The sequence below is a fragment of the Dromaius novaehollandiae genome, chromosome 3 (assembly GCF_036370855.1).
Source record: "Dromaius novaehollandiae isolate bDroNov1 chromosome 3, bDroNov1.hap1, whole genome shotgun sequence".
Classification (NCBI taxonomy): Eukaryota; Metazoa; Chordata; class Aves; order Casuariiformes; family Dromaiidae; genus Dromaius; species Dromaius novaehollandiae.
The window spans coordinates 70,402,269-70,427,621 of NC_088100.1; the positions used below are offsets into that span (position 1 = coordinate 70,402,269).

At 39.8% G+C, this 25,353-nt stretch overlaps 1 protein-coding gene across 3 annotated transcripts in view; it reads left to right on the top strand.

Annotated features, from left to right (window-relative positions):
• The first annotated feature begins 22,887 nt into the window (after positions 1-22,887).
• Positions 22,888-25,353, top strand: part of RGS17 (regulator of G protein signaling 17) — a 73,755-nt gene continuing 71,289 nt past the window's right edge. For 2 of the 3 annotated variants that reach the window (XM_026122220.2, XM_064509135.1), the window contains exon 1: positions 22,888-22,986. The gene's annotated coding sequence lies outside the window, so the exon portion shown is untranslated. The remainder of the gene's footprint in view (positions 22,987-25,353) is intronic. The other variant, XM_026122221.2, reaches the window with a different exon arrangement.

Genomic DNA, 25,353 nt, shown 5'->3' on the forward strand with positions numbered 1-25,353 from the left:
CAGGACTATAATTATTGAAAACATAGTAATGTTTGTGAAATTTGATTCCCATGTTATTATTTGTAAGGAATTCACAGGTAAAATTGTATGAAATGCATCTCCCTGCTTAGACTACAGACTGTATACAGTTCATTTTCAGAATGCCCAGAGAGAAGAGCCTCAAATAGGACCCCTCAGACTCACAATTTAGAGATGTTCTTAATCACATGAAGAGGCTTTGCTACAATCATTAGATTTACTATGTCTTTCTTTTTCCTCATTTCCTTTCTCATTACAAATAAACTGCTTTGACTGGAAGTTGCTGACAAATATTCATGAATTGGATTTCTAGTCTGGAGAGTCCCATTGCTTCTAGGAGAGCACCTATGAACAAAGTAGCATTAGCAGAGTCCTATATATTTCTTGCTTCAGTTTATACTATTTCAATTCACTCTCCAAATTGATTTCATACGAAAATGAAAGCTGGTGAACATTTCAGTAGGGCAGTTTTCAGTAGTGTGGCACATTAATCTGTGCTTTAGGATCTCCACTGTTTGCTCTTTGTTTTTGGAATTGATTTTTCTATTTACATTTAACAAATAAACCACAGGGTCTACTTGTGTAAAATATTTCTTTCTGGCACTCTGGCATTTACCATTGATATTGCTGCAGCTGAGAACAGAAAAGACTTGGCTCTCTCAGATTAGGAAAAGAAGGGCTGCTGGTAGATGCTCTCTGACATGTTTCAGCTTTGGAACCTGCTGCCCATTAGGTGCTTCAAAGACTGTACGTATTAAGTCTCAAAGCATGTTGCTGGGTCCACCTTTTCTCCCTTGCCAAAAGGACGTTAGGGTGAAGTCAGTAACATTGATGGGATTTATTGTTACATTTTTGTTATACTCATTTTATTGCTGGGGTATTGTCTTCAGCGAGTCAACTGTTGAGTTTATGATATACAAATTACAAAATTTGTTCAAAGATGCCCAAGTTCTGGGATATGGTCTTTTATAAATGTTTTTTTAAAAATAAAACCTTTTCATATGGTAACTTGTTGGGGGAGTGAGGGGAGAGCTTTATCTAATAAATATCTTTTGAGTTTAGTAGGAGTATATAGGAGTAGAACAAGAATGTCACCTGAATGAAGGCTTTGGGATTTGACCCTTTATAGTTCCTATAGCCCTACTACCATGCACAAAGTGTTTTGAAAGTTATTTAAAAGTGAAATGGTGGCCTGGGAATGGGAATTAATAATATCTTGAAAGCTCAGTAAGAAACCAGACTCTATGATTAAGCAGAGAAAGGTAACAGTGCAGAGATTATAAGTATGACATAAAGTTTTCCAAATGCGAAACAACTGCCAAGCCTTCATAATCTATATCTCATTTATTCATATCACTAACATTTTTAAGAAATTTGAGACATTACCACACAGACTGCATACACATTCAAACTGAATTGTACTAGCTTAACAGATATATTCTTGGATAGTCTTATATACCTGACAATATACAATATTAATTTGAAAGAATAATTTGGTAAATTGATAAATTTCAATTTAAATGGAAAAAATTTGCAAATGTATTTAGATTGCTTATGTCAGAACCTGTCAATTTACAGAAAAGATTGATCCTTCAGCAAGTGAAAAACAAGTGTTCTGAAATGTCTGCTTTTATAGAAACAAAATTTATTCTTTTGACTAGAAATTTCTTATGTTACAGGTAAACTTATATTTATCTTTCCCATCCTAGTTGTTATCTGTATGTAATGTCATTAACACAGCATTTTCTATTGCATTCGTAAAATCTTAATAATAAATTGATAATTTTTCCATGCTATTCTGAATAACTGTAAAAGAATGTGTAATCAACCTTTGTACTTAATTGATCATAAATTCATAATATAAATAATTAGATTTTAATTGGTTCTTTCAATAGTCTATTTCTGAAATTTGTTACAGATAATCAGTAGCTATACTCATGTAGCCCACTAATAATCAACATTCACATTTCTGGCACTAATCACCGGAACCATGGCTCACTTCCTAGCATTTAGGGCAGCCCTTGGAAATAATGTGATAAAGCACTCAAGAGCATTCAACCAATTAGTGTGCTTGGATGAGTGAGCTTTCCAAGCCATCTGATTTTAAAAGCGGGTGCCTCACACTGTGGAATATTGTCTCTGCAGAATTTCCTAAAAGAATATTCTATTGGGCATGGATGGGGATGGAGAAGAAAACTGCAATCAGAACATATTACCCTGAAAGGAAATTCTGCTGGTCAGTTAAAAAAAACAGATGCTATATTGAAAAAAGAAAGAAAGAAAAAAAGAAAGAAAGATAGAAAGAGATATAGAAATGCATAGGAGGGAGGATGTAGTTCTAGTTGTGCATTTTTCTTTGCATTCTAATTGCCTGTTTTGCTTAATGCTAACAAGCATGTAGTGTGTAGATACTATGATCAGGTTGCAATCACTAAGAGTGTTTTGAAGAATCAATGCATTTTTTATTCTTAATTTTTACACTAAGATAGCCTTAGCTTTGTTCAGCGAATAGAATGAGGCTTATATCTTGTTTTGCTTAAGCTTTAAAGAGGCTCGGAATTTTCTGAATTTCACATTCTTCAGAAAATGTGTTATGGGAGATTCACATTTCATTGAAAAAACCCCAAAAGTATTAGGAAAAACTATCAACATGTTCACAAGCTATAAACACGGCTGAAAATTCCTGTTACTTAACACATTTCATAAAATAAATAAATAAGTAAATAAATACATTGGCTTTTTTTAGCATGCCAGTTAAATTTTTTTATTGCATTTTTTTTTCAAAATTCTCTGTTATTTAGAAGTCTTGCTGTTAAGTAGAACCTGCAAATACTGACTTGTTTATTCATGGAAATATTTTTCCAAATGTGACTAGGTAAGTGTCTATACTGATTTATAAATTTTCCCATTTTTAAGCACCGATTGTGCTGGCACAGGAGTTAGACAGTAAGATATTTCACTGTTTCACCTATCTTATAATCTAGTAATCAAACAGAACTCACTGGAAATTACAGAAAAAAACTGTTATTTTAGATTTTTATTTTATTTTATGTACTTGAAAATCATTAACCTACACTTGAGTAGAGGAAAATTATACCTACAGTACACTAGCAGTGACTGAACTCTTTTAGTATAGATGACAAAACACATTTATTTATGTCTATGCTTTCTATGTTATTTGAAAAGAATAATTTGTATGCAGTTGTGAACAGTTCTTTTTTTTAATCATAAAAAGGCAGAAATGCTTTTTAATGGAAACATTTTATGTGTACAAAAATAATGACTTCCTAACTTGTTCTAATACTTCCTAGTTCTTCCCGATAATGTATAAGATTTATGAGACTCTATTCATTAGTTCCTTTGACAGATTTGGAGATCTTAGGATGAAAATGAGTAGAAATGTGCAAAAATAGGTGTGATTTTGCTTTACATTGACATGGTCCTGTGCCTCTAAACTACATCCCAGCTATAACATGAATGTCTAGATCTGTATGGCCACATTCATCTTACTGCATCCAGAATTGTTTCCCGTTTCCCAGATCCAGATACATTTCTTGGCTTCCTCCGGTGTTGGAGCAAGATCTGGGTATAATCAAGTCCCACCCTCTCTCACAACCATTGTTTCCATGCAAAGGAAACGCGAGTACACACTAGAGAGGGGAGCCACTGCAGCACATACTTAAAACTAAGTCTAAACATAGCCTATATGCCTGCCTATGGAGAGTTTGTAATTCCTCTATGTTGAGAAGAAATATAATTCTGAGGAGGGAGAAAAAAAAAAGTCTGGGCTATCTCAACACGTGCTGAGCAAAAAAATGTCATGAGCTTTGTAATACTGCAGTGGTTAGAAAGCCTCAATATGCTCCATTTTCAACAATCAGTATGTGCTTTTTTTAAATCTTCTAATACTAGGAGGTGGTAGCTACTCTGACCAGCAGTGTTCTTCTCAGTCTTTCTGCCCCTTGTATGTCCCCTTATTTCTGTCTGAATGTCAGAGATGCTCTGTGGGTTGCACAAGCACTGTCTGCAGTTGTCAGACTGCTCACACCTTATGGGAATGAGACACACAATCAGATGTGATTTCCTACACAGTGTCAATATTCAATTTAAAAAGCCATACATTATGAAAGGCAAGTAGAACTTTTATATTAACAGAGTTTAAACATTAGAATTTTGAGAGTTAACTCATAAGGAACTTAAGCCCAAAATGTCTCTTTTGTATTCCCAGATTACAGACACAAATTTGAGTACTGGTAGCTTTCACCATGATTATTTTGCTTACAATTAAATTGAATTAAATCCACATTCTTCTGTAGAAAAATGGATAAGAGAAGACAGATTTGTAGGAAATGATTGTAAGGAGCTATGAGGTGAATTGCCTGCATGTTGTATTATGTGGCTATTTCAACAGATCCTGCCCTTTCAAAGTTAAACTTAGTGATAAGGAAGGCTACTTTCAGCTACTAAAAAATGTAACCTTTACTAACTGCTACGAAGCAGAGTAGAGATCAAAACTGTCAAGGAGTTCACTGGGATGTAGAAGTTTAAAGCAAATTTGAAGAAAAATCCTTATACCTTGATACCAAATATCTAAAGAAGATATCATACAAGAAAAAGTAGGTAGCAATGGAAAGAAAAAGATTTTAAAAAATAATCTTCTTTCAAGAATTATAGAGAAAATGCATTAGGAGATGCATAAAACTAAATTTTTGTTCAGTAATTCTAGCTTCCTGAAAGACATTGTGACTGATCACAAATCTCATCAACTACTCTTTTTGGTAGGCAACAAAGAAATACTAAGCTGACCCTGATGCCTTGATTATGAGCCATGTGACCAAATCTTTTTCTGTGGCTGATAAGAAAATCTAATGGGCTAAGGCATATGTTCGCTTTCCTGAGCCTGACCATATTCTTTCTATTCTCATAGTCAATCCTTCAGAACAAAGCAGTTTATATGAAGTTATATGAGGCTTCCTTAGCTTCTAATGGTGTTTTGATTAATTTCTGTCCTTGGTGTGTGCTTGTGCAAAAGAGAAACACATGGGTCTGCTTTCCTACTTTAATCATCCCAGTCAATACATCTCTTTGATCAAGATCACAAACCACAGTAAATTGCATATTCTACACCAAAGAAGTGCAGGAGGTGCTGTAGATCGATATCCAAATGACACGTGAGAGATCTAGAGCAAAGATCAAAGAGGAGAATGTTGCTTCTGACTTGTCAATAGTCTTGTATTATGCTGTTCTACTCCTTTATGTCTTTGGCTAATGAGGCTTCTGAAAACAAGCTAGCTGAGTGAGCTCCTACAGGAAAATTCACCTCTTTCTGTTCTGCATCAGTTTCATCTGCTGGCTATTCAGAAAGCCACCTTGCAAACCTTCTGTTGCTTCTATATTCTAATTCAGTCACAAAATAGCAAAACATGTATCTGCACAGGAAGCATCTGAAACCATTACCATCACCATGTTTTAGACCATAAGACCTCATTTCTCCTCCCATTAGGTGCTTATACAGCTTCCTTTATCACGATGCTGGAGGACTAGGTATAGACATCCTCCCAGCCTAACACCAACCCCTCTGGTGAGGCAGGGAAGTTCCACTATCCCCTTCATGGATGGGAAACTGAGTATATAAAGCTTAAGATCAGCACTGACTTGCTTTTTGCTCATTCCCCTCTCCAAGGAATGCTGTGCCATGCAGGGATCCCACATCAGCACTCTAACCACTCACATATCAGGGAGTCTGTTCCCACCACATGATTGTCGAATAGCAAGTAGCCCTTTTGTGGCTGTTTTGAAAATTACATGTGAGGCCTTCCTCTTCAGTTCATTTCCTTCCAAAGCACTGGAAGCTTCTTTTCATGTTGGTGAGTTTTTATTATTATTATTATTACATTTTTTTTAGCATTATGGTTTTTTTCCTTAATAATCCTGTGCCTTCTTTTTCTTTTGCACATTTTAAACTTTACAGACACAGATGGTCCATTCATACATGTAAAGTTAAGCATATGGAACAGCCTACTTATATAAAATAAAGCATATGCATAACTGTTTGCAGAATCATGCCTTCAGGAGCCTTGAAGTATGTACATCATAAATCCAGAGAGGGCTTGGCCAGGGCTTCTGCTGGGCAGCCATAGAAGTCAGCACAGAAGAGTCACTGGATGCTCCTTTCTTCCCTTTTAGGAGGGTTCCACATCCTCTTTGAATGGCATATACCTCTTTAGTAAAAGAGAAAAACAGGTATTTCTTCCCCTGTGTTTCTCAAATTGAGACTGGGGAGCAGATACTCTGGGAGAAGTAATCTATGCCAGGCTCCAACTGATTATTTTCACTGTAGTCATCAATGTGCAAGGCAGGACTGGGTGGTGACTCTCAGAATTAAATTCTCTCCTTTTTTCAGGATACTCAGCTGAGAATGAATGGTCAAATAGTAGCTTGGTTGGTGCTGTATGGTTCACCTGACCTTCCATCATTTCATGAGGCTGGGAGGAATTAAGCAAAAATAAAGGGGTGGGAGGAAAGCCCAGTGTGTTTTTTTCTATCCCACTTCTATCCCTTGAGCTCAGGTCTTACGTGGGGCCTGCTGGCACATCAGAGTGCTTTTGCCTCATTAGCACTGGTAGATGGAGGCACCGCTTTACTAGGATTTGCAGTGACATCTCATACTGGCAGCACGATAGGTCCTATTGGGCTTTATATTGGCTAATGACTGAGGAATAAATACTTGTGAAGATGAAATACAAGCATGCTCACCACCCTTTACTGAGCTTATTTCCATGTTTCAACAAGCGCTTCATAAGCACTTGGTACAGAAACAGCTCTGTTTGTTGGAGGTGCTAATTCCCCAAGCTCCTGGGACTGTGCCCAGTTGCAATCACAGCAATGTTATTGCAGTTCCTTCCTGTCCCTTTGATGTGGCATTGGCTTTTTAAATTCCTGCTGCTTTCACTCATTTTTCTCAGTCTGCTTTTTGGCTTCCTTTCTGAAGGTATTGGGGCTCCCTTAGGGACCAGGAGGGGAGCACGTTTCTCCCACCTCACTGTTTCACCAATTCGTAGTGTTAAAACCTGATAGATTTATTACCATCAACAACTCCTAGATGCACAGCAAGGACTACATCAAATGGGGCATAGCCTATCTAATGCTTAGAAGAAGTCAGCTTTAATAACTGAGACAATGAATACTGTTTATTTCTCAGCTGCTCTCCTCACTGATCAAATTGCTGTAGGAGTTGAAGGAGTTCAGCACTCTGGAGGAGGGACTCAGTGCCATCAGGAACCAAGACATTAAATGTCTAATACCTTTCAGCAAATAGTTAAGGAATGTAATTATTAGCAAAACCAAAGGAACTATAATGTATTCAGTTTCATGGTCCAAGAAGATCAAGATGCAGATGGTAAACCTGACATCAACACTGAACTTAAATGGATTATTTAAAGTATTTTGGGTTAGATTATCTAAAGAGCTCTATGTAGTCACAAAGACTTGTTTTTTACTTTTTTTTACTGTAAAGTTGGCAGAGTCCCTACAGCTCTGTGCACAGTTATTAATAGCATTACCATGTCAGAGAGGAATTGACATTTCTCACTCTGTATATGGAGGTAGGAGGGTAGAAAAACAAGTCTTCCACAAGAAGTCATTGAATTTACTATTTCCTCCTAAAGTTACTGTGGCTAAAATGTAGCAAAAGATGTACTCTCAGCATGCCTGGAGGATTTATTCTGCACATTTTAGGATCGTTATTTTGCCTTATCCATATTTTTTTGCCTTACCCATAATTTTTTAAAACCATCCTAATTTTTTCATAATACAGCATAGGAGAGTATTCATAATCAGATAGAAATTCTTTGCAAATTGGTCGTGAGATTCAAGGAAAACTGTAGATGCTGTGGATTAATGGACTGAGCACAGCTCTTGATCTTGATCTTGATCTCAGGAGTATTACCTCTGCATTCTTGGGTGAGTAACTTACCTTTTCCGTTTGTAGAATGGAAATAATCTTTTCTTTACATCACATCCTAGGAAGGATTAAGGTCACAAGCCTACTCCAGTGAAGTCTAGTAGGAGGAAGATCAAAGTTCATTTTAGGAAAGACTGGACAAATTCTGCCCTCAGTTAGACCCTATGGACTTCTGTGGGAGTGTGAGGGTGGCACAAGAAGTAGAATTACTTTGTTGTCCCCTTCTATTCATGCTGTGCCAATCATCACAGCATCTAAGCACTTTCCCAAATTAAGACTAAACAAAGAAGAGTAACGTCTGTCATGTGAAATTTCCTCTCTATTCCTCCCCCACAGAGAAAAGTTATGTGAATGCTGTGGGAGAGGGTTGTTGTGATATTCACATAAACAATAAAGGTAAATGCATATTAAAAAAAAATCAGACATGCTTATTTACTGCCTGTTGGAAAAGAAAAGGTCGAAGAAATGTGCTTTATAATTGGACTGGAAAGGCTCCTGCTTTGTTGACATTCTGTTCTTTGTGACAGATTTTCAAACCTCAGCTCCAGTTTTTATTCACTGTATACTTTCAGGAATGAACATTGGGATCTAGATGAGGCAAGGCTAACAATGTGGACTTGTAAGCGGAAAGTATCATTACTATGCACTGAAGAGAAAAAAATAATGGAAAGGACATCTTCTAACAATTTGAATTGTTTACTAAAATTTACAATGAAACTGTCTATATTGTTTTCAATAAAGGACAGACAGTAAATAATAACCTATGGAATTGGAACACTCTGGAGCATCAGTTCATTTTTTGGGCCATCCACAACAAGGCAGATACAAATCCAGATGGCTGCATTTCTAACTGTCCATACTGTCCATCCTAATGTTCAGACTTGCACATCCTCAGGTCCAAACCTTCTGCTGATGTAAAATAACGTAGCTCGCTCTATTTCAATGCCCCTGTGAACCCATTAGCCGGCACATGGCCCCTTCAGCATGCGTAGACAGTTCAGTTTGCAGACTGGCAGAAATTTTGTGGGTACAAAGGCTGACATCACATATTAAGGAAAGGTAATACACAAACCAGGGATAACTAGTCCTGGTAAATGCCCATTGCCACATCAGACGTATGGGGTTTCCCTGCTACACTAAGAAATGAATCTCTACCAGGAATACTGGAATATTCAAATGGGATCTAGGCTATCATCTCATTATACTGAAATGGCATCATCTTTGCTAGTCAGAAAGCAGGAATGCTGCAGAAGCAAAATGCTTCCTGAAGCAAAATGAAACAGCCCTTCCTTCAGTTATATACTCTGTGGCCTGTCTGGTTTCAGTAAACATACTAACCACAGACCTAGTAAGTGGTGAGTACCAGACTTCAGTAATTGCAGTTCTTTCTCAGTAAGCCAAGCATAAATGTGCACAGCTATCTGCCCTGGCTGTTCCTCTACACGGAATTTTCAAGCTTTCTGCCAGCAGCAAAGCTGGGTTCCAGCTTCATGTCCCTTTCTACTGGAGTGAGAAAAAAAAGAAAAAAAAATCAAAATATTCAAGTAACAGAATGCATTTATTTGGAGATGTGATCAAGAAATCTCTCAATTTGATATAATTTAAGCCCTTTTACACATTTCCCTCTCATTTTTCTCTCTCATCAGCAAAATTCTCTCACTACTACAATTGTATTCGTTGTATGTAGGTCATGTTGTTGTTCTCTTAAATTGGGTTTTACCAGTCCTTTCCTTCTTACTTACTCTGAAACACAAACTCCATTTCTGATTCCAACATGATGATTCTATAGCAAAGCCCAGGGGAGCTTTGAGTGCGTAAGGAATGAAATATGGGACCTACTTAATAGTAAAATTAGTTGGAGCCACAGTTTTACTTTCTATACATATTTTATAAAGGAATCACATCCAATAGCCTTTGGCTTCACTACCCGTATTTTCCAATATTGCCCTACATTTGGACTTACCTTTGGTTCACAGCAAATTGATAGATGGGGCCAGGGCTTAAGAGTTTTGGTAATTAAAAGCTTCCCTGCCATTTTCTGTGCACACAAGCAGAGTATCCAGTGCTGCAGAGACTCTTACAGATGCCATTCTAGCTGCCAGCACCACCAGAAAAGTCAGACACATTTTCTTGTATTAAGTTCCAAAATAGCAGGCAGTCTAACCACCTCTAAAACATGCTGTCGAGGAGGACAGTCACTGACAAGGTCAACCTTAGTCATAACTGGGGACAGGGAGTTTATCAATAAACAGAAACGGTCTAAAATGAAGCACAATTTCTTGCATGCACAGATCTCACTGTGCTTTCAGACACAGAAGCATATTGATCAAGTGGCTTGCCCAGTCCCAAAGAACTAAATTTCATCTTCATTTACCCTGTTGAAAAGCAGAACTGAATTTGGTGAGTGACTTCCAGATTGAACCTGTGTAACAACTTAATCCAATGTCTTTATTTACCAAAGGCTATTAAAAGAAATGGTCTGGCCAGTTGCTTGAGTCATTTTTTCGTCAAGATATTTTCTCAGAAAGTCCGCAGCACTGAAGGTGTTGCATATCCATGCATGCACAGTATCATTTGTATTATTTTCTCCCACAGCCAATGCTTATGTGTGCCTCTTAGAGGCTGCTTCTTTGTGTAACACTATGACAAACAGAGCAGAAATTATTTTTAAAATGCACAGGTAATGCTCGTAGTCCTCTTTTCTTCCTGTTTAAAATATTACAAATGCAGTGCTAACAGAGAGAAGAGTTTATTGTTTGTTTTTCTTAAAAGCTTATACTCCAGAAGATCCTTTATTGGGTCATGTCCTTCTCCACTGGGGGATTTATGTGAAAAAATAATGTTTTCATACTTCTACCTTTAGGTTCTAAAATGTCATGTGAATCCTATCCTGATCTAAATTACTACAGTGTAACTGCTGGGTTAATTCTAATAAACTTTCCTCTTTTTTTTTAATTTATAGTATTATAATTCAGATCAAACTTTGACTAGGATTTTTTTTTAAATGGTAAGCAATTTAGAGTGACCAACTTAAGATGTTTCTCAAAGGTCTGCTTTCAGAAAGTCATGAGCAGGCCATTTTTCTTCCCTGCCTTTTCTCTAAAAATCAGAGGCTTTGGAGTGGCTCAGGTTGTTGAGCCAAAACAATGAGTCATTTCTGAAAAGTGATTTCTTTAATGTTGGCAACCCTGTCTACCTGCCTCTGACAACACACAGGTCATGAGAACGGCCTGGATCTTGTAAATAACAGTTGGTCAGTGTAAAAGAGGCCCTACAGTTTAAGATGCTTTGATGTTATTTCATTTTACACCCTTTGATTTGATTTGTAGAGTAATGATTAGGAATTCTTTGTAGTGTTCCTTAGCATGATTAAATTTCCACATGCTTTTCCTCCAATACAGCTCTGATTATATCTAGGGAACAGACCTTTTTGGTTAAAGGGTGCAATTTTTAAACATTCATTTTTCAGACTAAGTTCGCTGTTCAAGTTCTGGTCTGTTGCCTTCCGGATTGTGACAGGCATTGAAATACTCTTAAAAAACAATGCTATCATTCTTCTCAAAAAGATTCAGTTTCCTCTTGTTTATTGTGTCTGAAGTATTTTGTAGGACAATATTGGCCACATAATATTTATTGAATTATTAGGCTTCAGACAGGTTTAGCAAATAAGTGGTTGATCTTAAAAAGCTGGGCTTTTACATGTGCAAACAGTGTTGTTGTCCATCGCTTGTTTACTGTGCCATCTCTCTTACTTTTTAGACAAACTATGGTTGACTAGACATTGTGATTTATGGGAGGGAAGAAGAAGTAGCTGTTGGTCAGATTTTGATTTCATATAAATATGAATTTCCTAGCAATTAACAATTATCTTCTAGTATATAAGATGTGTTCACATCTAAATTACCATGCTATGATTCTGGATTGCATTAAATTAAATGGAATTTTTCAGGATTTGCACTGGTATGCCTGAGATTAGATTCTAGCCAATAATTTCAAAAGACACAGAGAATTTTGGCTGCTTACATTTTAGGTTCTTGTAGTGATTCTTCCTGAAAAAAGAGTGTGTGTTCACAATTCTCTATATAATATTATTGTGGTATCAATAGTAGTATCAGCTGCACTGTTGTATTGATCGGACAGTACAATATTAGACAACTGACACACTGGCAAGCTCTTTGCTATTTTTATATAGTGCCGTAGATGTACGTTGTGCTTTAGAAGATAAAGACGGAATCTTGCTTAAAAGGAATGACAAGTTAATCTAAAACAAGAGTAACAGAAGAAGATAACAAATACAGGAAAATCTTGGAGGGGATGGAGACTAAAAATGAAGTAATGTGGCTGCCTGGATATAATTTCAGAATTGCCTTGTTTAAATAAATATATGGTAGTCTAAAAGTCTTTAAAAAAATACAGACTAGTCCAGAAGTCTATTCATGGAAGAGGGTTTTGAGAGGTACCTAAGAACCATACATGAACAGTAATTACATGCAGCCTACTAGCTCCCAGTTGTGTGCTCAGCCAATTAAATCATGGTGCCTAGCTGAGTGACAAATTTACAGGTCTTCTTATAATTTGAATTGATGGCATAATCATGATATAGTGAAATGTATATGTTATCAGTTGTACAAATAAGGGAACTATGCTCTTTTTTCCCCTCTAAATGAACTATAAATTTAGGATATGAAACTGTCCTAAAGAAATGAAGAATGAAGACTAAAAGCATCGGAGCCAGACGCCATGCTGCTCTGCTTAGCACTGTTGTTACAACTGTCACTGCTTGGCAGCAATCCTTGAACATGGTTGCTGTTACACCCTCACTTCAGGAATTTGCTTGCGTTTAAAAATGACGGGTAGCTGAAGTAAAGTACCACCACGTTCTCCTGTTAGCTAAGCAGAATGCAGTTCCCAGACTTTCCAAATGAGTCACTAAGTTTGAGGTCAGTAAGGTTAGAAGGGGCAAAAACACAAACAAAAGGCTGAGCAAGTCCAAATGGAGCCATAGAAAAGCCATACTGTGCACTAAACAGTATACTTTCAAACTAGTGTTTGTAAACTACCTGACCTACACCTATACACCTTGGTTTTGACCTGCTGCAGCCTCTCAAAGCAGCAGTGATGCTGTTGGACTAGAGTGTGGCATATGACACTGCTGCTTAGTTTGTCATTTCCCCAAAAAAATGGCTGGGGAAAAATAAAAGGAAACAGAGCACATCCTGCATACCCCAACACCAGCATTCAACAAAACAAATTAAATTGGGAAAATACAAGTTAAATAAGAGTAGTAAGAATTTATGCCAATTTTGAACTGTGTGTAGTAACACTGCACAGAGTCATGGGGTTGTTTTCAAAAAATTTTAGATGGTCCCTCTAATAAGAACAGTTGAGAAGCACTGTTAACTGATCAGCTGCATATATCACTGCTAAGTCAACATATTCTACTGTTTTGTGAGAAAAAAGCAGAGGTCATAGATGTCCTGATCTCTAAGTATTTAGATCAGGCCATATTTTTGAAGACTAAAGGCTAAACCGACATAGTGGAAAATCTACCAGGGAAACTGTCTCTTGATTTTCAAGAGAATATTTTAGAAGACAGGAAATTGCCACTAAATTTCCATTTTCCTAGAGAAAACTTAAATTGATGCAAAATGGTAATTTCAGTGGAGCTTTGACACAAGCTTGCTTCATATTGTTTTCCCTGGTAGTTGTTCTCAGTCAAAGCAAAAAAAAAAAAAAAAAAAAAAAAAAAAAAAAAAAGTTCTCATGGGTAAAGAGGAATGGATACCAAAACCACTGGCCTGAGATTATTTGGAGGATGACTGCCATTAAAGCATATGCTATACATAGGATACTGTATAGCATGGCATATCCTTCCACCTTCCTTCTTGATCCATTTCTGTGAGGTTGCAGGGGATTTAATTTGCTGAAAATATGATCTCTCAAGTAGCTGGATAATAAATTTCTGTTGTACAGGTGAGCTGCTCACAAGGCCAGATCTGTCCCCATTTACAGAATTTATTGTTGACTGGCCAACCTGGGAATCGGGAGGTTGTTAAAGACCTTGATCTGGAAGGACTGATGGATTTTGTTTTCGTAACTTTTATCAGAAGGATATTTTCAAATAGAAAGCACTACTTCTAAATTATGCAAATTTAAGGTTTTCCAACCAGGACAGTAACCAGTTCAGTGTTCATGCATCGTATGCAAATGCTGATATGATATATCTTTTCAATTATTCAGGCAAGTTCACCACATACTGCCAAAAGCAGTAGCAAAGTTAAGAAAAGCAAAGCAAAGTTAAGAAAATTACCCAGGAAGTGCCTGAAAAGTCCTTGTGGAACAGACTGAACAATCCCTTGTTATCCTTTCCTAGACCATTTGTTGTGATTTTATGAAAAGTTTCAGTCACTTTGTCAGATTTTATTGGCAAGTAGTTTAAACACATTAAGTTATTTCAAAGTATTTCTAGAAAGTTTACCAGACAAAGATTGAAGTTCAAGTTTCTATTTACTATTGGTTTGAAAAGTGATACAACAAAAGGATGTGTTACAGAATACTTGAGGCATCATTCACAAGGACAAGTTGCCACATCTGAACACTTCTGAACTCTTTCTATTAACTATTCTCTTTGTTACGATTGTTATGTTATTATTTACCTAACTCAGCCTGAGCTGCCTCTCCTCTGTGGCTGTACCTCTACCTCAAAAAGTTTCAGTTTACAAACAGCAAAGAGGAAATAGCTAGTACCAACCAGAGAATCGTGTTGCCTATGTAGAAATACAAGCTTTGGTAGGCAGACGTCCTCCAAACGTTTATTAGTTTGTAAGCAACGAGTAATCAACAGTGTTGAATGAAATCATCAGATTATTTGTTCTCTCTGTGATCTGTTCCCAGTGGTCCTGGTACAGCTCAGTGGCCTCACGCTCTAGAGAGGGAGTGCTCTGCTTCCATCTCTTGGTGAACGGGAGGAAGGACAGCCAGCTGAGATTTTTTTCATCTGGATACTTGGCTTACCCAAATGCCAGGTGAACAGATGCTTCAAAGAGGGAGGATAGTTGTGCTATGATAAACATGGGAGTCCGTATACAGGGATTCATTTGTCCACGCTTTTCTCCCAGACTGTTCCCAGTGCTGCTCTGAGACTCACCATAACTGCAGGTACCTGTAAAGTGGGAAGGTTGTGGAGCCAATCCAAAAAAAGAGGAAAAAGGCTTCTCGTCTGTGGAAAGGATTCTGTTCAAAGTTACTATCAGATACTGATTTCTAGCTATTAAAGGACATATGACTTTGGGAGGATTCTTCAACATGAAATGACAAAGAGGGAAAAAAGGATATAGAAGTGCCTTTGCCAGGAGGCATGGCATTGTCTGCTGGAGTCAACAAGGATGGCAGCAGAAAAAGGACCAGAGCTGAATCACTGCTGTTCGGCTGAGGGGTGCAGCTTCAGGTGACAACTACATAGCATTTCCCTGCTGTCTGGAAACGAGACCAGAGATTCTATCTCAGGATTGCAGGAATATACTAACTATTGACACCAGCCTGTGACTGACAAGTTGCCTACCAGGTGTTCAAACTGGTAGGTTCTGAGCAGAATTAATTAACTCCTGCCAAATGTAGTGGGGATGGAGGAGAGGGTTGCATGCCATCCACAGCACAAGAAGCCATTCACCCAGCTCCTTGAGTTGTATAATAAAATCTCTGAGGCTGAGACCTGCAAAACCTGTATTATGTAACACAGAGCACTGAAGATGGGGGGGGTCTGCGGAATAGATCAGAGGAAGCAAATGTCAGCAGCTCCTGCTGGGTCCATGTATTCCACTGTCCCATGAGGCTGACATGGGTATGGGACTGGTTCCTTGGATGATCTGGCAATGTTAGCATCAGCACACCTTTCCTTCTCCCTCAAGTAGATATTAAAATTTCTTAGGAGTTCCCATACCTTCACCACCTTGCTGCCATTTAGATACCATAGACCTGACATAACAAACACGTACTGCATTAAAGCCACGTGAGTTTCAAAAGCTACAAATTAAGCAACTTTGTAAAATATATTGGTACCCTTTATTTTCCTTTATTTCCAGATATCATTGCTATAGCATTCCATGTTTTTTTTCCCTTGAAAAAGTTCTCCTTGATTCTCTCAGAAACTCTAGGTGGATGCTCATGTGAGTTTCTGACCCCAGTTCTGGTTGATGTGAACAACTCTAGCATAAGAACTATCTATATTACAAAAATAACAATAAAACCAAATGGACTAAATTTAATTACTGAACACAAAACTAATTTCTTCACATTATCCTGGACACATTGCCTGTAATAGAGAACAGATATTACTCAAACACTTCCATGAAATAGAATACCCAATTTTATTCCAGCACTTCTGCCTTGTTCTATAAATGTGCAACAGATTTCCACCTGAAATATTCACTGTTTTAAGAGGTGGATTAGACACTTGTATTCACCCATATTCTCTGGTTTCAAATGGCCAGAGGTTTTAAATCTAGCCATAACTGAATTTTCTGAGTTTCTACAAGATAAACTTTTCTAATTACTGTTGCGTTCTGAGTCTGGAGGGGATTTTTACCTATTATTATTTTCACTCTCATCTCTGGCTTCAGCTTAATTTTTTTTCTATGGAAATGTGAAGTAGATAAATTAAGTAGAAACAAAATATATAAAGCATAAGTCTTTGTGCTTTCATTTTACCTATAACAAATAATGTGAGATTATAAATGATGTAAAGCACAATAGATAATACAGGCTTCCATTCAAGAACACAGGCAAGTATGTGGTGTCCTCATTCAAGCTCAGGTATGGATTTACCTTTACTTTTATATCTAAATCCCATCTACTGAGAGCAAATACCTGTTTAAAGAGTTACATGACTCAGGACCTAACTTCAAAAGTTTTACTTAATTTTATTCAGACAAAACAATGAGTTCATCTCTGGTAAAATGATATTAGGGATGGCATAATTATAAAGGGGTATTAAATTGCTTAAGCCTCAATGACCAAAGTCCTTAGCACTCCCCAACATTCTGTTTTGCCTTTTGCATCTGAAAAATTTCCAGAGAGCAGGCAAAGGCAGTTTAAAAGCTTTAAAATGTGAAGTTAACCATCTCTTTCTCAGAGGCCTTTTTACCAGACAAATTAAAACTCACAGCCTTGTCAGTTTTTTACCCCACACCTTTCAATCAACTTGCAACGAAAAAGACCCCACAGTGTAATTAAAACCTAAAATCACACACACACACAGAGGCACACAGACACACACACACAGACACACACACACACAAAAAAAATCCTCCTTGAAACAGATTTTGGAGCATGAAATGGGAGAAGTGCAGAGATGCCACAAAGCGCAGAGGATGTAGAACTCATATTTCTACCCTGTGATTAAGGAGAGCAGTTTTGAATTGAAAGACAGAAAAAATATTTATGTTTCCTGAAAACTTTCTTGAAAAGCCAGATACTGTAGTCAGGTAGAGTGATTTCAGCTAAATGTCCTTGTCCAAAGTCACTAACATAGGAGCATTAAAGAGTTTATGGATAAGCAAGCCAAGTGAAAATCAGTATGTCATGAGTTGCACCTAAGCTCGATCTTGACTATCCATTAATACTTATTAATACTCTTAAAACTCTTAATAACTTATTAATACTCTTAACCTCATGACCATCACTCAGTACAAGCAGACATATTCAAAATACTACATATTTCCTACCATCCAAATGTCATTTCTTAGGAGATACAAGTGGCCTTTTATGCCTACTAACCTTAAAAAATTACTGACCGCTCTGCTGGTCCTGTCTGCTCACTGCTAGTTAAGGTGCCAAAGCGTTTCAGTGCAGAACACTCAGACTACTAGGTTACTGAGACAAACCTCTATCTCACACTGCTGTGCAGTGAAACCTTTTAAAATCTTGCCACTCTAGCTGTTAAAGTAGGGAGGAAAGTCTGCAATAACAGGATAAAATATATTTATTTTATATATTTAGAAATAGTGCTAGCAGTCTTTGTCCAGCTTGTGACAAAATATACTTGGTGAAATGGTAAAATGAAAATAACAGTTTATTACTGAGCTAGGATCAAGAGATCTGCCAGGTAACTCAAGCCAACAGGAAGCAATCTCAAACACCAGAGCTGCAGTTCAGAGTCTAGTCCCTTCAGTTCAGTGCTAGTGACATTTTTCTTCCCATTTGAGTAAATAGACTTTTGTTTTTTGGTGGCTGTGGCACATAATACCAGCCTTTGAAATGCTGATTGCTCAGCCAAAGTTAACAGAAACAGCTGCAAAACTAGATGTCATTATCTCTGGGTCTTGCTCTGAGTGAGCTACAAGTGCACTGCCATCTGCAAAGAGCAGTTCTTTAATAAGGGGACTTCTGAAGCCTTTGTTTCTGCATATAAACAAGCCAAATTACAAATGTTGCCTGGGGAAATCTGAAACTGGACTCTCAGAGATAGACTGTGAGTTTGTTTGACTTATTGCTACAGCAAAGATAAATCTCTGTAATTCTAAGATGCTGTGGCTCTACTCACCTTTTGCAAGCCCAAAAGATAGGCCACCTTTCCATCCAAATAGCCAAATCAAGATGATCACTTCTTCAACTTATTTGCTTTGTGCCAAAAAGGATTAGTTAGTTTTTTTAATTTTCTAGGTCTTCTAGCCAGCAGCATAGAAAGGTCTATTCCATTCTTTAAACTCTTCCTAATAGTGTCAAATAGCAATAGACCCCATTATAGTTAAAAGCACTGTCATGATTTTAAAAGAACCAGTGTTGCAGAGACATAGTCAAGAAAAACTCAAAACAATGTTTTCGTGAGGCAGATATAAATATACGGTCACCTCTGTAATTACAGCAGACTTTTCTAATCTGTTGCCTAGTTGATGGTACAAATGTAAGCATCTTTGTGCTGTTGCTACACTGCTGCTTGCAGATGGTTCAGTGTCATTTTAAATAATTAATTCTGTACTACATTGAAGCAATGTTGTGGAACTAGAAGATCATGACTTTCTGATCAACTTCAAGACTTTGACTATTGATTTGTTATAATGATGGCTTTTTTTTAAGATAAAGATGGGCAGAGACTACTTTTAACAGAATGTAATCTGAAAGGCTTAATGACAATGACAAATTCTAAATGTCTTGTTTTCTACAGGTAAAATTGGAAACTGGTTATCCAGTCAACTTCAATCCAATCATTTAGACTAAATAATGGAAAATAAGGAACCTAGCTTAATGTTCATTAAAGTCAATAGGAATCCTAACATCAAGAGCATTAAATTGTAGGTAAAATAATTTCATTAGATTTATATAGAACCTCTGTATCAGAAGGCCTTCTCACTTCCATGGTGCTCTAGATTTTTGCAAAACCTTTCATAATACACTGCCCCATCCATTCCTCTTTTCTCCAAACTCAGTGACAGTTCATTGGAAAAAAAAGATGAATTTAGGTTTAATAAAAAAGCAAAGGATTCATGGGAAATTGTTTGGGATAAGATACACAAAGAATTATGGAACAAGAGACATGAACTAGGGAGAGAGGGTAGAAAGGCCTGGAAGGAAAAAAAAAAGTCATTGAACACAATCGCAGGGGTCTAAAATAGGCACAAGGATTAGTCAGTGGTCTGAACAGAATGACCGAACAGCTATTGAAAGTAACTGGATTTATAAACAGGAGTTCAAAGAACAGCAAGGAATGGTTTAAGTGCAGGAAACTGTGGTAAATATGAATGGCTGGGCTTGTTCAGAGCTGTGGGAAACATAAAGACAGTCATAGAAAGCTGAAGTCTTTTACTCATTTAAACATTTTATGCACATTACTTTCTAGCTTATAAAATTGTTAAACTGTGATTTTTTTTCTTCTGACATGTGGAAAAAAAATTCCTTTCATTCCTATCCATTATCCCCTTTAGGTAGAACTTCCACATATACTTTCTATGGGCTTTCTAAATCTTTAGGAGAGGAGACTTGCTTTGATGGGTTTCACAGCTTTTCTCAAAGCAAAACTCTCTTCCTAATATTAAGCATGTACTGAAAGCTTAATGCCCTCAGTATAAAGTCAATAAACTCAAAAGTATGAGCTTAATGTTAAACAGGCCTTAAGAATATTTCCTAAACAGGGGGGCTTTCATGAGTTGAGGCCTTAGAACAGAGCTGATGCTCTTTAAAGCTGTAGGAAGGTATTTAAACAGATTTTAAGCATTATGATTAACAAATAACCTAAAGAATAATAATGTATTTTCTTTATGAAAGCATCACCACTTTGCACAACCTATTAATAAACTCAGAATGAAACAAGCATGAAGTTCTGAACAGTCATTCTTCCTTGTTGTCCTTCATCACCTACTTTCAGTCCTTCTGAAGCACGATGTCTAATTAAACTTATGTTTTACCTTTAAAATTTGCAAAAATATATGCAAAGCTCAAAACCTTGGTTTGGCAGACTACAAAATTATCTTTCTGTAGTCAGAGAGTTCTCCAGGAAGAGGAAAGAACAAACAACATAAAGACATTATCTGCTGTTCATTGTACTCTCCAGAACACAGCCTGTCAAATGGCCATCAGTATGGGAGTAGCAGGAAACTAGCATGTATTTCCCCACTTTAGGCAATGCATTCATCAATGAACCCTCTGATTGCTTTTGCTATTTGCTTTCCTTGATATACATGTCCTTGGTTTGGACTTTTTTGATAGCAAAGCATGCCCTTTTCTGAGTGCCTCCTATGGGTCTGTATTCTTGGAGGATAAGAAAACCTAATATCCACATTTGTCTCATTCTTAAGAGAAGGGATTTCCTACTTCAGTCCAGGGTATGGATTGCATAAAGGTAAGATAGTTTTAACATCCCTTTAACTCTCTGTGAACAACAAAGCTGAGTTTGAGGCATATTCAACACTGTAAACACTTCCACAAATATTTTTTATCGTTTTTAATATTATTTTGGCTCTCCTTTTAAAGGAGAATGGGAGCCAAATTTCAACAAAGACTTCCAAGTTGCAATCTACTCAGACAGATGTGTAACTCTGAATTACACTTACCTCTTTATTTGGGTACATAACTAAAAATGGTCTGATCTTCTGAGGGCAAGGATGTACGTGTAGGCAGCATTTTTTATTAGGACATATGAGATATTTGGAATAAACAACTTTTCAGGCCCTCGAGCTTTTCAAGTCCTGAACAGGAGCTTAAACATCAAGCTAAATAGCAGTTGCTCTTAGTTTAATTATGTTAATTAGTTGGACAATTCAAGAGAAGAGGGCTGTTGATATCAACGCAGCAGAGGGGGGTGTTGGCCAGGGAAGAGATGTGAGCACCTGTAAGACGAAGAAGAGACCGACTTAAAGTTTTGTGTGTGTAAAATTGAAGGCTTACCTTGAATAGGAATGTGATATAAAATAAGTGCCTTTGTTTAGCCAAACAAAGCATACCAATGCTTTAATACCAAGCAGAGTTACGACTTTCAGTTCTCAGATTTCTCCTCCGTAAGCATTAAGACAGAAGAAAATAGGAGCAGTGGTTCTGTGAAGAGTGACTTTCAAGGAGGTGAACACTGACTTTGGTCCTTATGATTAGAAGTTTGAAGCCTTTCTCCCAGAAGTAAAAAAATAAGCTATACAACTGCTACTGCCATAGTGTTAAGTATGCTTTGAAGATAGATTCTTGAGAGCTGAGATGTGTTAGATTTGCCTATGCTCTTACAGCTGTCCTGTGGGGTGGCCCTTCTAGACTGCTTTCAATCCCTTTATTTTCAACCCTACTAACATCTGTGCAGTCTTGGTCTCTGTTTTTGTAGCACTTTGGGAGTCTATATGTAATATACAGGAGTCTAGACCAATTTTGTGCACAGAACAAATACAGGTTTTTGGCAGAGCACACAACCACCTTAATGCAGTCCTGTGCCTTTTTGTACCATCTTGCCGGATTGTTTTGGCTGAGTGATAAATGCAGCAATGTGTTCTCTCTTATTAGCATTTCTGGATTTGCGGCATGATTTGACAGGATGCAGATGCCAAATATGTATTTTTCCAGTGCTGTTGCCTTGAGGCGTATCAGGCTCCAGACTTTTAAGGTGCAGTAGGCAAGCTAAATAATATTTTCTCTTGAGACAAAATTTGGAAACTGGAATTTGGAAAGCTTGGAAAAAATAACTGGCAAGATCTGGCAGGATTCAGGATTCAAAGACAGATTTTCAGAACATCCTGGTCTTGATTTTTGAGACTGTGACTGGCAGATCCACGCCGGTTCTTTACTTAGGCATTGAGCTTCAGGCGCCAGCCATCAAAAAGTTACTCAGCCACTAAATCCCTGGATCTCCGTCATCTGCACCGAGGAAAATGAAGAACTGGGTGGTGTTTTATATACCTACTTTCTTTTTCCTATTTCGACATGCCAATGTGGGGCAAAAAAAAAAAAAAAGAAAAAGAAAAAGAAAAAGGCAGGAACCCAGCACAGCTAGCGTTTCACTTTTCATCGTCGAGGCGTCTTCCTCCCTGCCGTAACACATTTCTAGGCCAGGCGCAGGGGCGCCCGCCGCCACAGCCCCGCACGAAGGGGTCCTCGGGGGGTCTCCCCGGCCCCGGTCCGGCAGAGCCCGCCCGCTCCCGCCGCGGAGGAGGCCGCAGTGCCGGGCCCTCCCCCGGGGCCGGCGGAGCATCCCCGGGCGGGCGCGGGCGCGGTGCCGCCGCCGCTGCCGGGCGCTCCCCGGGCGGCCGCGCCGTGACTCACCCGCCGGGGCCAAGCGGGGAAACTCCCGCTGCCGCCGGGCTCCGGCGCCGGTGGCAGAGCGCATGTGCGCTCACTGCCTCTCCTCTCCTCTGCTCTCCTCTCTCTCGTCTCCTCGCATCCCTCCCGCCCTCCCTCTCTCTCTCTGTCTCTCTCTCCCTGCCGGCTGGGTGCTGAAGTTGGGCGGATGGCAGCAAACCAGCTCCGCTAGGGACGAGCTGCACCAGCCTTTCCGCGGGATCGCGCAGTGCCAAGTACACACAGCCAGGCGGGGGTGGGTAAGGCAGTCCGTTTTTATTTAAGCCTGAACCTTGTTAAATGGCATCAAAATGTCTGCTTTATACCGATGCATGGAGTGAAAAAAAGGGGAGGGGAGGAAGAGGAAGAGGAGGGAGCGAGGTGGGAGAGAGGATGGATGGAGGGCGGTGGAGAGTGCGACCGAAAATGCACTCAGCGGAGGGACCGTCTGTGTGTCAGTGTGTGTGTGTGTGTGTGCAACAACGGGCGGCTGCGGCGCCGAGGCTGCAAGGTGGAGTGTGCGTGTGTGCGCGCGTGTGAGTGTGTGTGCGCGCGCGCGCTCGTCGCTCCGCGGCCGCGGTGCACAAAGGGGTGGGAGACGTGCCGCGCCGCCGGTTCTGCCCGGGCCCCGCTGCCCCAGGCCCGGGCGATGCCGCCCCGGGCGATGCCGCCGGGCGTCCGCTGCGCCGGGCGCCGCTGCCCAGCCCGGGAGGGCCGGGGGGAGGGACCGGGCCGCCCTCGGGGAAGCCGAGGGCACGGGCTGCCGGTGTGACAGCCGCCAGCTTGCAGACGAGGCAGGGCTCCTCCTGCCTCTCCTCTTGACCTTCCTCTTCGCCTCCTTACAACGCCGGGCCACTTGCGGGGGGTGTTATTATTATTGCTGTTGTTATTACTATTATTATTTTAACCCGAGGAGCCGGAGGAAGGCGAGGGCGAACAAACGAGTCTTTGCTCTCAGATGAATAGTTGCGTTCCTTTCTGTCTTGCCCCTCCTCAGCCTCTTTCCCCGGCTGCCCCCGCCCTGGGCTGGCCCCGGCAGCCCTCTGCCGCGCGGGCCGAGGGGAGGCGGCGGCGGGGCCGCTGCACGGGGGCTGCCGCTTCCCCGGGGGCGGCGGGGAGCGACCGCGCCGCCCCCCGACCCCCGCCCCTCTGCGGCAACGCTGGGGCGCTGGGACACGGCAGCACCCCCCCCCCCCCCCCGCCTCCTTCCCGCCCCTTCCCTGGAAATGTCGGCGGGATGCGGGCGGGGAGCCAGGGCGGCGGCGGGAGCAGGTGCCGGCGGGGCAGCGGCTGCTCCCGGCCCAGCCAGGCCCGGCCCGGCCCGGCCCACTTCGCCGCCGCCGCCGGGCCGCGCAGCCGGCACCGGCGCCAGCAGCCGGGGGCTTCCCCGCGCCCTGGGAAACCCCAGCTGTTGCCGTGCCCGGACTGCGGGGGGGAGCTGCAGTCCTTCCCCGCCTCTGCCGTCCGCGATACACTTTCCCAGGGGCTCTTTACCTCTCCTCGGGATAAAAACCGCTGGCAATCGAGGAGGGCTGATGCTGTCCAGCTTGCTTAACTGTCAACTTATTGTCAACCCTATATTGCACCATTCGCTCTATACTGCACTACCTCTTCTTGCTTATTTATAAGGAAACCTTCACTGCACTGCCAGGCTTAGAACTGGCAGAGGTAAGATCTCAGATTTTCAGTATTTGGTTTCCTCATTTTTGTATCTGGATTCTCACCAACATGTGTCATAGGTTTGCAGCCAGATGCTTTTGCAAAATGGATGAAATCTCAAATAACCTGCTAGGTAAATGTAAGTTACATGTCATCTGGCAATAGTATTACGGGTAACAAGTGATAAATAGCTTTCTACAAATGTAATATACATGTACCACAAATCTGCAGAGTTTTATAAAGGAAGTTAATTCTTATTCACATCAGTGGATGTTAGTGTCATCATCCTTACATAAATCACTCAGGACTTTGCTGTGACACAAGCCATTTAGGCAAGCAGATTATTTAACCTTTATAAAGAAACAGCGTTATACCCAGTTATCACTGTTGCCAAGATCTTGTTTTATTTAATTCCAGATTCAAAATAAGCAAAGGCCTCCTAAAAAGGTACACCTACCCCACCCAAAAAAGTTTACAGCCCGAGAAGTGAAGGCCATGATAAGCATAAATATTTAGCTCTCTAAAATCTGTGAGAGTTAGATATTTAAATGCTTTTCTCAATCAGGGCCTTAGATTCTTCTAAGTAGACAAAATAGGGACATAATTTGATTAAAAGCATAAGATCAAAAGAACTGCTATAGTGAGTTGGACATCTAGTTCAATATCCTGGCTTTGACCATAGTCATTAGCAGATGCTGAAGGAAAAAAAAAAGAACATGAGAAGTGGGGTTTGTACAGAGTGATCTTTTCCTGGTATATCCTTTTAAGTTCCAACAATCAGTAGTACAGGGATTTCTTAAACTGGGGGGTGCCTCCAGACCATCGTATTTAATAAGCTATTGTATTTCTCTGCTCCCATTTTTTCACCCACTTATACTTTGGTCTCCACATCATTCTGTGGCAATGAGCGCCACAATTTAATTATGAGCTGTGTGAAAAAGTGCTTCCTTTTGTTTGCTATGAACCTG